The sequence below is a fragment of the Cupressus sempervirens genome, chromosome 11, assembly GCF_028749045.1.
Source record: "Cupressus sempervirens isolate cs-2001-9-10 chromosome 11, ASM2874904v1, whole genome shotgun sequence".
In the NCBI taxonomy this organism is placed as follows: Eukaryota; Viridiplantae; Streptophyta; class Pinopsida; order Cupressales; family Cupressaceae; genus Cupressus; species Cupressus sempervirens.
Window position 1 is genome coordinate 274814068 of NC_143128.1, and position 14849 is coordinate 274828916.

The 14849-nt window shown below is 42.9% G+C and overlaps 1 protein-coding gene across 5 annotated transcripts in view; it reads left to right on the forward strand.

Annotated features, from left to right (window-relative positions):
- The window catches only part of LOC149529179 (putative protein phosphatase 2C 45), a 333681-nt gene that overhangs the window by 73861 nt on the left and 244971 nt on the right, over nucleotides 1-14849 (forward strand). The gene's annotated exons all lie outside the window — the stretch shown is intronic.

Sequence of the window (14849 nt, forward strand, 5' to 3'; positions counted from 1 at the left end):
TGTGTGATATCCTTGTGCACAGCCGACTCCTGTAGCACCAACACCCATATAACTGACATCAATAACAAAATCATATGAAAACCAATTATAGGTGTTGATGGAGAAAACAACTCATCGGAACCCAATCCAACTGAAACACCAACTCTGCCATTACTTGAGTACACATCAAACTAACACTCACACCCAACTACACTGTGGAGATGGTAACAACCATAGGTACTTGAAGTAGTACCACTAACAACAACCTCTGCTAAACTGTCCTTGGTGTGTGTATTGGAAGTGATCTCACTTGCAGTTGCTGATCCCATCTACAAAAGATGGTGCCAACCCATCCCATAATAGATGGTATGAAACTAGAGCCAACCCACATTGACGTGAAACCAAATCCTCTACCAGTGGGTTAAAAGAGAAATAATGAGAACCCCTCACCGAGTAATGCCATTCAAAAGCCCTAATCTCTATCAATGGCTCATTACTACCAAACTGGGAATTAGGAGACAACTCCAATCTTTGACATTGAACTACTGATTATGTAAGATCTTGGGCAACTCTCAACAAAATTGGCTACAAAATCCCTGTGTGGAAGCATTGTAGACAAGGTCTTTACAATCTTTCCCACCAACCTCCCAATACTGTGAGAGCCTTTGATAAGAGTACCCTTAGATGCTCGATATGGTCCCTCTTGCAAATCTGCATTCTCCAATAGCTTTGTACAGTAGAAGTTATACATGGATGGATCAACCTGCTCCCCTGCAATACAAAACTGATCCCTCTGAAATCGTGACATTGCCAACTATCCGATACTATCAGCTATATGAGATGAAATAACAAATTTTTTCTCGACAGAAGGAAGCAAATCTCGATGAGAGCGAATCCCTACATTAAGTGATATCCTGTCCAAGTCCAATGAATAAGAGGGAGTAGTGTCAGAAACTGGTACACATCCCTTTCAAGAGTCCCCTACTGCAATGTTAACTACTGGAGAAACTGGCACAGTAGGAATCCCTTCTTGTCCTCCATTGATGCTCTCACCTCCTCTGTACCTATTGTAGCCATATCCTAGAAGGATGTGATTGCCACATCATTACATCCCTCGTCTCCAACCGTGGGAGAAAACTTACCACCAATCACCACAATATGTAGCTAAATTGGATCAGGGGTTGGTATCGATTGTACCTGCTCTCAAACGTGACAGTGACTCCTGGAGAGCCAATAGAGTACACTGATGAGAGTCTATAGTCACCTCAAGTGCTCAACCACCTCCTCTTTATCTGAACAATGTCTCATAATAGGTGGTACCAGACTCCAGAAGGTAATCCTTGTTAGCAACTAACTTGTAATGTTCCGTTCGTCTTGAGTGCCTGATAGTGTGTTACAAAATGGCCGTACGGTGTCTGGGAATTTGTATGGCAGGCAATTTTCTAGGGTGAGTGTAGCAGTTGGTGTATGGATCTTCTAGTGTTTCCTCGGAGATCGTACGGGAAGGCTGGAAGTCCATACGGTGAGACTTGAGGGTTGTACAGTGTGTGAAGGGCAGACAGGTATGGTGAGTAGCAACGAATGAGGCTGTATGGTGTAGATGGAGATCGTATGGTAGGCTTAAAGGCTATACAACTGAACTTGGTGGCCGTATGATAGGCTTGGAGGTCATACGACTAAACTTGGTGACCATACGGTAGGCTTTTGGGGTTGAATGATTAAGCTTGGAGGCTTTTCGGAATGAGGAGATCGAGCTGCACTTGATATCAATACAATACACTCACCAAATATGTTATATAGCGATAGAATAAGTGATTCATTACATTTCCAGAGATATATAAGCATTTGCTACAAAAATGGTGCTCCGATTTGCCAGATCCGAGCAAATTAACATAGATACGGAATAGCGTGAGGGTTGAATCCTAGCGAAACCGCAAGAGCCTAATAGGGAAGATCTTTCACTTCCAAAATGATGAACAACAGAGAATCCCAATTGGAATTTGTATATAAAGAAATAATCCAATTCATGCTAACAACTAACTACAAGTTGTGCTTAAATACCCGTTGGAAAAACCTTTTCGAGGGTGTACAAAGATAGCTGATGGCAACACCTACCTACAGAAACAAAATAAAAATGGGTCCAAGATATACTAAATCAATCGGCCCATTAACAATGTTTGACTAATAATTTATTTTATGATGGGGACTTTATAGTCCCCCCGTCCCAAATTTTGCTTGTCCTCAGGAAAATGCAATGCCGGATGCTGTAGAATGTGCTCGCCTTTGCATGTCGTGTCGTCCAACGACAAGTGTCTCTAGTGTACCAAATATTCCTTCCTTGTGCGGTTCCACAGGGTCTTCTCACGAACTTCGATGATCTGGGCTGGTTACTGTAATGATCTTGCTACTGCAATGCTCCTACGTACTAGAATCTAGCTGGAAGCAATGGCCGTATAAGTTCTTAGAATGAGGGCCGTACGGGTAGGAGCAGTGGCTGTACGGAGTTATAACCGCACTGTGTGAGGCTTTACAGCCGTACGATGAGAGGATAGAGGCCGTATGGACTCTAGCCGTACAGTGATTGTTGAGTCTGTAGATGGGACCATACGGATCGTGAATGGTGTCTCTGGAGGGTGGAGTACGGTGACTTAAGAAGTCCGTAGGAGGGTGCAGGGGTAAATTGTGTGGCTGTACATTACAGTTTAGGAACTCAAGCCGTATAGTAATGGATGGAGAACACAAAGTGAAAGATGAAGGCCATACGGAATATGAAGAGGAGTCCATACCAACTGTGGTGCTAGGCAATGGTTGTACAGTAAGAAAACATGCAGTATGGAATAGTCATACAGATGGGTGGTGTACAGGAGATGTTGCCCAAGTAACGCTAGTACAAATATGGAAGAACATTCACAAATTGATATAATTATAGTATTTGCAAATAATGATGGCACTTTGATTCGCCAGATCTGAGCCGAGTAATACACAGACGGAATAGGGTGAGGGTTGAATCCCACAGAAACCGCAATAAGACAAATAGGGAAGATCTTTCACTTCTGAAATGGCGAACAACAGAGAACCCTAAACAGGAGTTCGCAGTACAGAGAAATATATTCCAAAGCATACCTAAGACTTCCTACAAGCCGTGCTTAAATACCTATCGGGAAACCATTCCGAGGGTGTACAAAGATAGCCGACGGTGACACAAACTTTGAACACAAAAAAAATAAATGGGTCTGAGATAAATTAAATCAATAGGCCTGTGACAGTTTAATTTATTTTTATAACGGGGACATTACAGTCCTCTCGTCCCAAAGTTTGCTTGTCCTCAAGAAAATGCAGTGCCGGATGCTGGAGAATGTGCTCGCCTTCCACGTTGCGTCATTTAACGATAGGTTTCGCTAGCATACCAAGTATTCCTTTAGTGCGTTTTCGTAAGGTCTTTTCACGTACTTCGAGGATCTTGGCAGGTTCCAAAATGAGTGTTCCTTCTTCGTTGAGTGGCAGAAGGTTGGTAGCAACTGTGACGTTTTTCCCTATGGCTTTCTTTAGGCAGGAAACATGGTAGACATAATGAATGCGGCTTCCCTCTAGGAGTTCCAGTTCATACGCTACCTCACCAATGCGACAAACCACGCGATAGGGGCCATAAAATCGTGGCTTCAATTTTTCCTTTCTTGTTCCCTTTAATGAAGATTGTTGGTATGGCCGGAGCCGGAGATAGACCAGATCCCCCACTTCGAGACTCCTCTCTATTCGGTGCCTGTCGGCGTACATCTTTTGTTGATTTTGTGCGCGTTGTAGGTTTTCTTTCAAGCCCCTCAGTATGTCCTGTCGTTCTTGAAGCCAGTCCCTTGCCCTTGGTACGCGACTGTCATCCAAAACTATGTCGATGAAGGAAAGGGGTTCGTACCCATACAGAGCCTTGAATGGTGTCATCCCGATAGACATGTGGTACGTGGTATTATAGCAATATTCCCCCAAATGGATCCATTTTATCTACGCTCATTGTTGTGCCGAGACGTAGTTCTGAAGGTAGCCTTCAAACCATTTGTTCACAATCTCGGTTTGACCGTCCGTTTGCGGGTGGTAACTCGTGCTTGGCGATAATTCTGTCCCTGCCATCTGAAACAATTCTGTCCAGAATATACTGACAAATCGTCCATCTTGATCATTGACAATGTTTCGGGGTAATCCATGCAGACGAAAGACTTCTCTAAAAAATAGATTGGCAACTTGTGCACCCTGTAGGTCTGAGGGGATGGCGAAGAAATGGGCATACTTTGTTAATTTGTCAACTACCACGAAGATATAATCCTTTCCATTCACCTTGGGAAGACCTGTTATGAAGTCCATTGATATACTTTCCCACTTATGTTCGAGAATTGGCAAAGGTTGTAGCAGCCCGGTAGGAAGAGTGCGTTCGAACTTGTTCTGTTGGTAGACCGTACATTCTCTTACATATTGCAACACGTCTCCTTTAAGTCCTTTCCATGAAAACCTCTCTTGAAGACTTCTGTAAGTTTTGAGGAAACCTAGGTGTCCAGCTAGAGGTGAGTCGTGCATTTCCTTCAAGATCTTCTGCTTCAATTTGGATTCTGGTACCAAGTATATCCGGTCTTTATAGTAGATGATGTCATACACCACTTTGTACCGATCATCGTGGGTGTGACCATCCATTATTTCATAGGCAAATGTATTTTTGGAATGTTCCACTAGCAGATGTGCCTTCTAGTCAGCGAAAATCTGGTCTAGTGAGCAAATGGTGGGTTTCCAGGACAAAGCATCTGCAACCACATTGTTTTTCCCTTTCACATATTCAATGTCAAAATCAAAAGCTTGAACTTTGCTTACCCATTTTTGTTGCCGTTCGTTCAAGTCTCGTTGCATCAAAAAATATCTCAGGTTGTTTTGATCCGTACGGACGACAAAGTTGACACCTACCAAATACTGTCGGGACTTGGTTAGTGCATGTACGATGACCAACATTTCTTTGCCGTAGATGGAATATACGTGTTCTATTGGCGTAAGCTTCCTGCTCTCATAAGCGATGGGATGTCTATCTTTTATTAGTACCGCTCTAATGCCTTCCCCAGACGCGTTGCACTCCAAAATGAATGGTCGGGTGAAGTTAGGTAGTGCCAGCATGGGACAAGTGCTCATGGCCTCTTTCAGCTTATCAAAGGTGAGTTGTGCCTTTTTGTTCCACTGGAATGATCCCTCCTTCATCAGATCTGTTAAAGGTGCGCTAAGTTGGGAGAATCCTTTAACGAACCTCTTGTAGTAACTGCACAGTCCGAAGAATCCTCGCAAATCCGTGAGTGATTTTGGGGGAGGCCAGTTGAGGATAGCCTGAATCTTCTCTTGATGCACTTGAACTCCGTATTTACTGACGACGTGCCCCAAGTACAATATTTTTGTCATACCAAATTCACATTTAGACTGCTTGGCGAACAAGGACTGTTCTTCCATGATACTTAGAACTTCATTTAGATGCTTCAGGTACTCCTCCCATGTCCTACTATGAATAAGAAGATCATCAAAGAATACTAATAAATACTTATGCAATTGTTTGTTGAAGATGCGGTTCATGCACGATTGAAATGTAGCAGGTGCATTGGTTAATTCGAATGGCATGACCAGAAACTCATAATGTCCATAGTGACAACGGAAAGCCGTTTTCTCCACATCTTCCCTCATGTAGATCTGATGGTAGTCGGAACGAAGATCTATTTTTGAAAAATAGACCACGCCATGCAGTTCATCCAGCCGCTCATCTATCCTTGGAATTGGATATCTGTTCTTTATTGTTTTTTTGTTCAACGCAAGGTAGTCCACACACATGCGTAGTGTCCCGCCCTTCTTTTTGACCAAGACCACAGATGATGCGAATGGGCTAGAATTGGGATGGATCCATCCTTTCTCTAGCAATTCCTAAATCGTCCTTTTGATCTCATCTTTGAATTTTTTGGGATGGCAGTACGGGGTGGTTATGAGCGGCTTTGCCCCTGATTCCAACTCGATAGTGTGTTCAAACCCTCGGTGAGATGGTATGCCTGGAGGAATATCCATGAAAACCTTTTCATGTCTACTTAAAATATCTTGGAGCTCATCATCCTGTGGAGGTGTTCTTTGCCCCTTTATAGGTTCTGCCGAGATAAAACAATGCGCAGCCCATGCAATGTCATTGTGCCGAAAAATTGCCTCCATCCGATGCGTAGAAACTTCGTTCAGACCTTCATTGGCCATTCCTCAGAGGACAACTTTCTTCCTGTCAACAACAAAAGTGAAGTCCATCCGTTTGAAACTCAGAGTGTATTAATCGAGTGTCTCCATCCATTGTATCGCGAGAATAACTTCCATGTCAGCAAGGTCCACTATGAAGAAATCCTCAAGTCACTGTGTGATTTGCCATTGTGATACTCAGCCGAGGAACAAGGTGCGTACAGGGTAGGAAAGCCCCTCTGGCGACCTTGACCTGAAAGCTTGCGTGCGCCTCTGTAGGGAGACTTCTCTGTCTTACCAAGGATGAGTTGATGAAATTTAGAGTAGCGTCGCTATCCAACATCACCGTAACCCTTTGTCATTGAAGGGTACCCCGTACACGAAAAACTGTGCACCTCGGGCTACCAGTGAATGCAATGGCTCCTCCGTGCTATACCAAAGCGGCAATTCTCTCCGTATGATTCAGATTGATGTTGGTGTCATGGTGGGGTTGGTTATCTTCGGCCGACATTTCTTCCTATTTGTCCTCATAATCGGACACGACCTCAATGTAATGGATCTTCCCCTTTCCGAGGCATCGGTGGCAAGGCTCCCAAGGTCACTTGCAATTGAAACATAGTTTCTTCCTTCGGAGTTCCTATTTGGTAGCTTCATCCAACGATGATTTCTTGGGCGGAGGTTTGTTCCTTGGAAATGTCGGCGGTTTAGAATGTGAGTAACTTCGAGAGGATGAGGATGATGCCGATGACGATGCCATACTTTGTGCTTTACTGATTGCTTTCGACAGGGTAGCCAGATTGAATCCCTTCACCCAACCTTTCAGAGGTTCAGTCAATCCGTCTGTGAAGAGTACTACTTGCCTTCTTTTGAAAATGTCCATGACCAAAATAGAGAGTTTCTGAAATTTTGCAATGAATTGATCTACCGATCCAGTTTGTTTCAGTTGCGCCAAATCTTTGAAATTGAGCTTCAGATCTTTACCATCAAATCGTTCTATCAATCTCTCCATGAATTCCGCATAAGTCTTTATTTGGTCATGCCCTAATGTGATGGTACCGTGGTGCCACCATTCGTGTGCAACTCCCTCCAAGTGTAATGTGACAAATTTGATTGCTTCTTTTGGCATAGGATTAAGCTGGAAGTAGGTATCGACTTTCATAACCCACACTTGTGTTGATATGGAACCCGATCTGTCAAATGGAGACAGATTTACCTTACTCAACTTTCTGCTGAGATCATCATTAAAGTATCCTCTGTTTCCACCTCCTGAATATCTCATTCTCAGATCTGCGTAATCTTTGTAGGATATATCTTCTTCAAGGTTTGCATTCTTCCAGTCTTCTCTCATCTCTTTGAGGGTTGGTTGTCTCCCTTCGTGTTGTGCCTCCGTTCGTAGTGGAAAAGTTGGCATGGAAGGTTGAGAGTGTGCTGGCTGAGGATTTGATTTACCCGTCATTGAGTCCGTGCTGTGACCATTTTGTTCTCCAAATATTTTATTCTCCACCAACTTCTTGAGAGTTTTTTCTATACGTCGCTACATATCAGTGATCTGTGCTTAATTCTTGACGAGTTCCCTCAGTAGTGCCACAAGTTCGACAGGGTCGGTTCCCGTTCGTCAGCCATTTGATCAACAGAATGTGTCCTCTTCTGGCTATAAATTCTCATTCATTGTCCACAAGTTGGCAGGATCGAAGTGCTCTAATACCACTGTAATTGTCCCGCTATTGCAATGCTCCTACGTATTGGAATCTACCTGCAAGCAATGGCCATACAAGTTCTTAGAATGAGGGCTGTACGGGTAGGAGCAGTGCCCGTACAGAGTTATAGCTGTATAGTGCGAGGATAGAGGCCATATGGATTTACAGCCGTACAGTGAGAGGATAGAGGCCGTACGGACTCTAGCCGTACGATGATTGCTGAGTCTATAGATGGGACTGTATGGATTGTGAATGGTGTCTTTGGAGGGTGGAGTACGGTGACTTAAGAAGTCTGTAGAAGGGTGTAGGGGTAAATTGTGTGGCCGTACGTTACAATTTAGGAACTCAAGCCATATTGTAATGGATGGATAACACAAAGTGAAAGATGAAGGCCATATGAAATATGAAGAGCAGTCCGTACCAACTGTGGTGCCAGGTAATGGCCGTATGGTAAGAAAAAATGCAGTATGGAATAGTCGTACAGATGGGTGGTGTACAGGAGATGTTGCCCAAGTAATGCCAGTACAAATATGGAAGAACATTCACAAATTGATATAGATATAGTATTTGCAAAAAATGATGGCACTTTGATTTGCCATATCTGAGCCGAGCAATACATAGACGGAATAGGGTGAGGGTTGAATCCCATTGAAACTGCAATAAGCCAAATAGGGAAGATCTTTCACTTCTGAAATGGTGAACAACAAAGAACCCTAAACAGGAGTTCTCAATACAGAGAAATATATTCCAAAGCATACCTAAGACTTCCTACAAGCCGTGCTTAAATACCCGTCGGGAAACCATTCCGAGGGTGTACAAATATAGCCGACGGCGACACAAACTTCGAACACAGATAAAAATGGGTCTGAGATAAATTAAATCAATCGGCCCGTGACAAAGTTTAATTTATTTTTATAACGGGGACATTACAGTTCCAATATGAGCTTCCCTTCATTGAGTGGCGGAAGCTCTGCAGCTAATGTGATGTTCCATCACATAACTTTCTTAAAGCAGGAGACATGAAAAACATTATGAATGCGGCTCCCCTTTGGAAGTTCCAGTTCATAGGCGGCTTCACTGATGCGGCGAACTATACGATAAGGGCCATAAAATCGTGGCTTCAATTTTTCTTTCCCCTTTTCCTTCAATGAGGACTGCCGATATGGCTAAAGACTGCTGGTATGGCTAAAGTCTGAGATAGACCAAGTTGCCTACTTCGAAACTTCTCTCGATTTGGTGTCTGTCAGCATACATCTTTTGTTGATTCTGTGCCCGTTGTAAGTTTTCCTTCAAGCATCTCAGGATGTCCTGTCCCTCCTAAAGCCAGTCCCTTGCCCTTGGTGCACGACTGTCACTTAGTACTTTGTCGATGAATGAAAGGGGTTCATACTCGTATAGTGCATTGAAGGGTGCCATTCCGATGGACATGTGGTAGGTGGTATTGTAACAATATTCCCCAAGGTGCATCCATTTGACCCACTCCCGTTGTTGTGTCGAAATGTAATTCCGAAAGTAGCCTTCTAACCACTTATTCACAATTTCGATCTGTCCATCTATCTGAGGGTGGTAACTAGTATTTGGCAATAATTCTGTTCTTGTCAACTGAAACAGTTCTGTCCAGAAGATACTGATAAATCGTCCATCCCGATCACTACCAATGTTTTGGGGTAACCCGTGTATACGAATGACTTCTTTGAAAAATAGATCAGCTACCTGTGCGGCTTGAAAATATGAGGGGATGGCGAAGCAATGTGCATACTTCGTCAGTCTCTCAACTACCTCAAAGATACAGTCCTTCCCGTTCACCTTAGGGAGTCGAGTAATGAAGTCCATCGAGATACTTTCTCACTTCTTTTTTGGTATAGGCAGAGGTTGCAGTAACCCGACAGGTAGAGTATGTTCAGATTTGTTTTGTTGGCAGACCACACACTCTCTTACATACTGCGATATGTCTCCTTTAAGACCTTTCCATGAAAACCTCTCCTCGAGTTGTCTGTAAGTTTTGAGGAAGCCTGGGTGCCCAACCAAGGGTGAGTTGTGTACCTCCTTCAAGATTTCTTGTTTCAGTTTGGATTCAAGCACTAAGTATATCCGATCCTTATAGTAAATGATATCATTCAACACTTTGCACTCATCATCTTGAGTGTTTCCATCCATTAGCTTACAGGTAAATGTGTTTTTGGAATATTCCACCAACAAATGTGCTTTCTAGTTAGCTGAAATCTGAGACAGTAAGAAGATAGCAGGTTTCCAAGACAAAGCATCTGCAACCACATTGTTCTTTCCTTTCACATATTCAATGTCAAAATCAAAAGCCTGAATCTTACTTACCCATTTTTGTTTCCTTTCATTCAAGTCTCGTTGCTCCAGAAAATATCTCAAACTATTATGATCAGTATGAATGACAAACTTGGCACCCACTAGATACTGTCGGAACTTGGTTAGTGCATGAATGATGACCAACATCTCTTTGTCATAAATGGAATATAGACGCTTTGCTTGTGTAAGTTTTCGACTCTCGTAGGCTATCGGGTGTTGATCTTGCATCAGTACCGCATCAATGCCTTCTCCGGATGCATCACACTCCAAGATGAATGGTCGAGTTAAGTCAGGTAAGGAAAGTACTGGACAAGTGCTCCTTACTTCCTTTAACTTATCAAAAGTGCGTTGTGCCATTTCATTCCACTAGAAGGAATCCTTTTTTGTCAGATTTGTTAATGGTGCGTTGAGCTGAGAGAATCCTTCTACAAACCTCCAATAATAACTGCACAGTCCAAAAAACCCTCTCAACTCCGAGAGCAATTTTTGGGGCGGCAATCAAGGATAGCCTGAATCTTCTCCTGATGAACCTGTACTCCATATTTACTGACAACATGCCCCAGATACCATATTTCTATCATACCGAATTCACACTGGGATCGCTTGGTGAACAAAGATTGAGCCTTCATGCTCTCTAGGACTTCATTTAGATGCTTCAGGTGCTCTTCCCATGTCTTGCTATAGATAAGGATATCATCAAAGAATACCAGTAAGTACTTACGCAATTGTTTGTTGAAGATGCGATTCGTGCATGACTAGAATGTAGCAGGTGCATTTGTTAATCCGAACAGCACCGAACAGCATGACCAAGAACTCATACTGCTTGTAGTGACAACAAAAAGTTGTCTTCTCCACGTCTTCTTCCCTCATGTGGATCAGATGCTATTCGGAGCGGAGATCTATTTTTGAAAAATAAACTGCGCCATGTAATTCATCCAACGATTCATCGATCTTGGGAATAGGATATCTATTTTTTATCGTCTTTTTGTTCGACACGCGGTAGTCCACACACATGTGCATCGTCCCATCCTTTTTAACCAATACTACTAATGATGCAAAAGGGCTAGAACTGGGATGGATCCATCCTTTCTCAATTAGTTCGTGAATCATCTTTTCGACCTCATCTTTGAATTTCTTGGGATGGTGGTAGGGTGTGGTTATGACTAGCTTGGCACCTGCTGCCAACTCAATAGTATGTTCAAACCCACGATGGGGGGGTATGCCAGGAGGAATGTCCATAAAAACTTCATCATGATCAGTCAAGATATTCTGAAGATTGTTATCTTGGTGAGGTGTCCGTTGTCCTTTTATGCTTTCTGCCGAAACAAAACAATGTGTAACCCATGCAATGTCATCATGCCGAAAGATTGCCTCCATCCGATGTGTTGAAACTTCCTTCGGTCCCTCATTGGCCATTCCACGCAGAACAACCTTTTTCCCATTGACAACAAAAGTGAAGTCCATTCGTTTGAAGCTCTGAGTGTACTCATCAAGTGTGTCCATCCACTGTATACCCAGAATAACCTCCATATCATCTAGGTCCACTATAATTAGATCCTCTATCATAGTGCGGTTCGCCATAGTGATAGTTGGGGAACAAGGTGTGTACAGGGCAGAAGGGTGCCTTTGGCGACCTTGACCTGGAATCCTACATGCGACTCAGTAGGTAGACCTCTTCGTTTCACCAAAGATGAGTTTATGAAGTTTAGAGTGGCTCTGCTATTGAGCAACACCATGACCCTTTGTCCTTGAAGGGTTCTCCGTACACGAAACACCGTACATCTCAAGCTCCCGGCTAAGGCGATAGTTCCTCCATGTCGTACCAATGCTGCAATTCTCTTTGTATGGTTCAAACTAACCATTTTGGTGTCCTCGTGGGGATGGTTGTCTTCAGAGGGTAGATCTTCCCGTTCATCCTCATCATTGGATGCAACTTCAATGTAGTGAATTTTTCCTTTCTCAAGGCATCTGTGTCCAGGTTCCCACAGTCCTTTGCAGTTGAAACATAGTTTCTTCTTTGGAGCTCTTGTTTGGTAGCTTCGTCCAACGACAACTTCTTTGACAGAGGTTTATTATTTGTCCCTCAGAAACACTGGCAGTTTGGAATAAGAGTACCCTTGAGAGGATGATGTCGATGATGATGCCATACTTCGAGCCTTCTTGATGGCCTTCGACAGGGTGGCAGGATTGAACCCTTTTACCCAACCCTTCAGTGGTTTTATCAGTCCATCCTTGAAAAGCACTATCCATCTTTCGGAAATGTCCGTGACCAAAACAAAGAGTTTTTGAAATTCCGTAATGTGCTGGTCAACCGATCCAATTTGCTTCAATTGTGCCAATTCTTTGAAATTAAGTTTCGAATCTTTACCATCAAATCGATCTATCAATTTCTCAGTGAATTCTGCATAGGTATTTATTTGGTCATGCCCTAGTGTGATGGTGTCGTGATGCTACCATTCACGTGCTACTCCCTCCAAGTGTAATGCCACAAATTTAATTGCTTCTTCTGGCATAGGATTAAGTTGGAAGTAAGTATTGACCTTCATTACCCACGCTTGTGCAGATATGGATTCGAATCCGTCAAATGGAGACAAATTTACTTTACTCAGCTTCCTTCTAAGATCATTGTTAAATATCCTCAGTTTCCACCCCTTGAATATCTCATTCTCAGATTTGTGTAGTCTTTGTAAGATATATCTTCCTCCAAATTCGCATTTTTCCAATCTTCTCTCAACTGTTTTTGAACTTCCTCAAAGCCTGGCTACTTCCCTCCATGTGGTGCCTCCGACCTTGGGAGAAAAGATTGCATGGAAGGTCGTGAGCGTGCTGGATGAGGTTTTTCTCTACCCGACACCGAGTCCGCGCTGTGACCATTTTGTTCTTCGGATATTTTATTCTCTGCCAATTTCTTGAGAGCTTCTTCCATGATTCACTAAGTATCATTGATCTATGCCTGATTCCTCGCAAGTTTTCTTAGTAGTGCTACAAGTTTGACAATCGTTTGCTCTAGTTCTACCGCCATTCTTTCAATTGAATAGGATCTTCTTCTCTTCTGGCTATAAACTTTCATTCACTGTCCATAGGCTGGCATGATTGAAGCTCTGATACCACTATAATGTTCCATTTGTCTCGAGTGCTTGATAGCGAGTTACAGAATGGTTGTACGGAAGGGTTTATAAGAAGGTCGTATGGTGTCTGGGGAGTTGTATAGTAGGGAATTTGCTAGGGTGAGTGTAGTAGCTAGTGTATGGATCTTCGAGTATTGCCTTGGAGATCGTACAGGAAGGCTGGAAGTCCATATGATGAGACTTGAGGGTTGTATAGTGTGTTAAGGGAAGATAGGTACAATGAGCAACAACGAATGAGGCCGTACGGTATAGATGGAGACTGTACGGTAGGCTTGAAGGCCGTACAACTGAATTTGGTGGCTGTATCGTATAGATGGAGACCATATAATAGGCTTGAAGGCCGTACACTTGAACTTGGTGGCCTTATGGGGGGCTTGGAGGCTATAGGGTAGGCTTTTGGGGTTGAACGATTGAGCTTGGAGGCTTTCCAGAATGAGAAGATTGAGTTGCACATGATATGAATACAATAACCTCACCAAATATGTTATATAACGACAAAATAAGTGATTCAATACATTTCCAAAGATATATATAAGCATCTGCTATGAAGATGGTGCTCCGATTTGCTAGATCTGAGCAAATTAATATAGATATGAAATAGGGTGAGGGTTGAATCCCACTGAAACCGCAAGAGCCAAATAGGGAATATCTTTCACTTCCAAAATGGCGAACAATAGAGAATCTCAACTGGAATTTGCAGTACAAAGAAATAATCCAAATCGCATGCTAACTACCTACAAGCCGTGCTTAAATACTCGTTGGGGAAACCTTTCTGAGGGTGTACAAAGATAGCTGACGAAAACACCTACCTACGGAAACAAAATAAAAATGGGTCCGAGATATATGAAATCAATCGACCCATTAACAATGTTTGATTAATAATTTATTTTATGATGGCGACATTCCATAAACTATGTATAATTATGCTTCAAGATCCTGACAGCCTCTCAAAGCGTATGAACCTTTGCTAGGGAAAGAATACTATCACTGTGCTCATTTGACATAGGAGTAGCCCAACTAGTTGCAACCAACATTTGACGAATAACATCATAATGCTCAAGAGCTGAAGAGATGTCACTATTAGTCACCTTTAGCTGACTAGTCACATGATACCTATATAACCCTTAACTCCTCTGCAAGCTCACTCCCTCACTAACTGCACTGTGATAGGAGACTAAATCTAAATTGTTCACTCCATGATCACTAACCTCATGTGTTCTTTCGTCGCACATATCAATAACCAAGGCATAGCTACTCGACACCTCTACCAACTCCTCAACCAAAGAGGTGGAAGACCTTGCAGTATTGAACTCCTCACATATCCCAGTCTCCCCCTCAATGGTAAGTCCTTGTAAACATTGATCCTGGGGCCCATCCAAAAACTCCTTAGAGTCATCACCTAACATCTGGCAAGGAATATCAGACCCACAATAGCTCATAGCATCCTCAAACGAATCATCAGGGGTATCCATACTATCTGTATCCACAACTCTTGACTAAACAT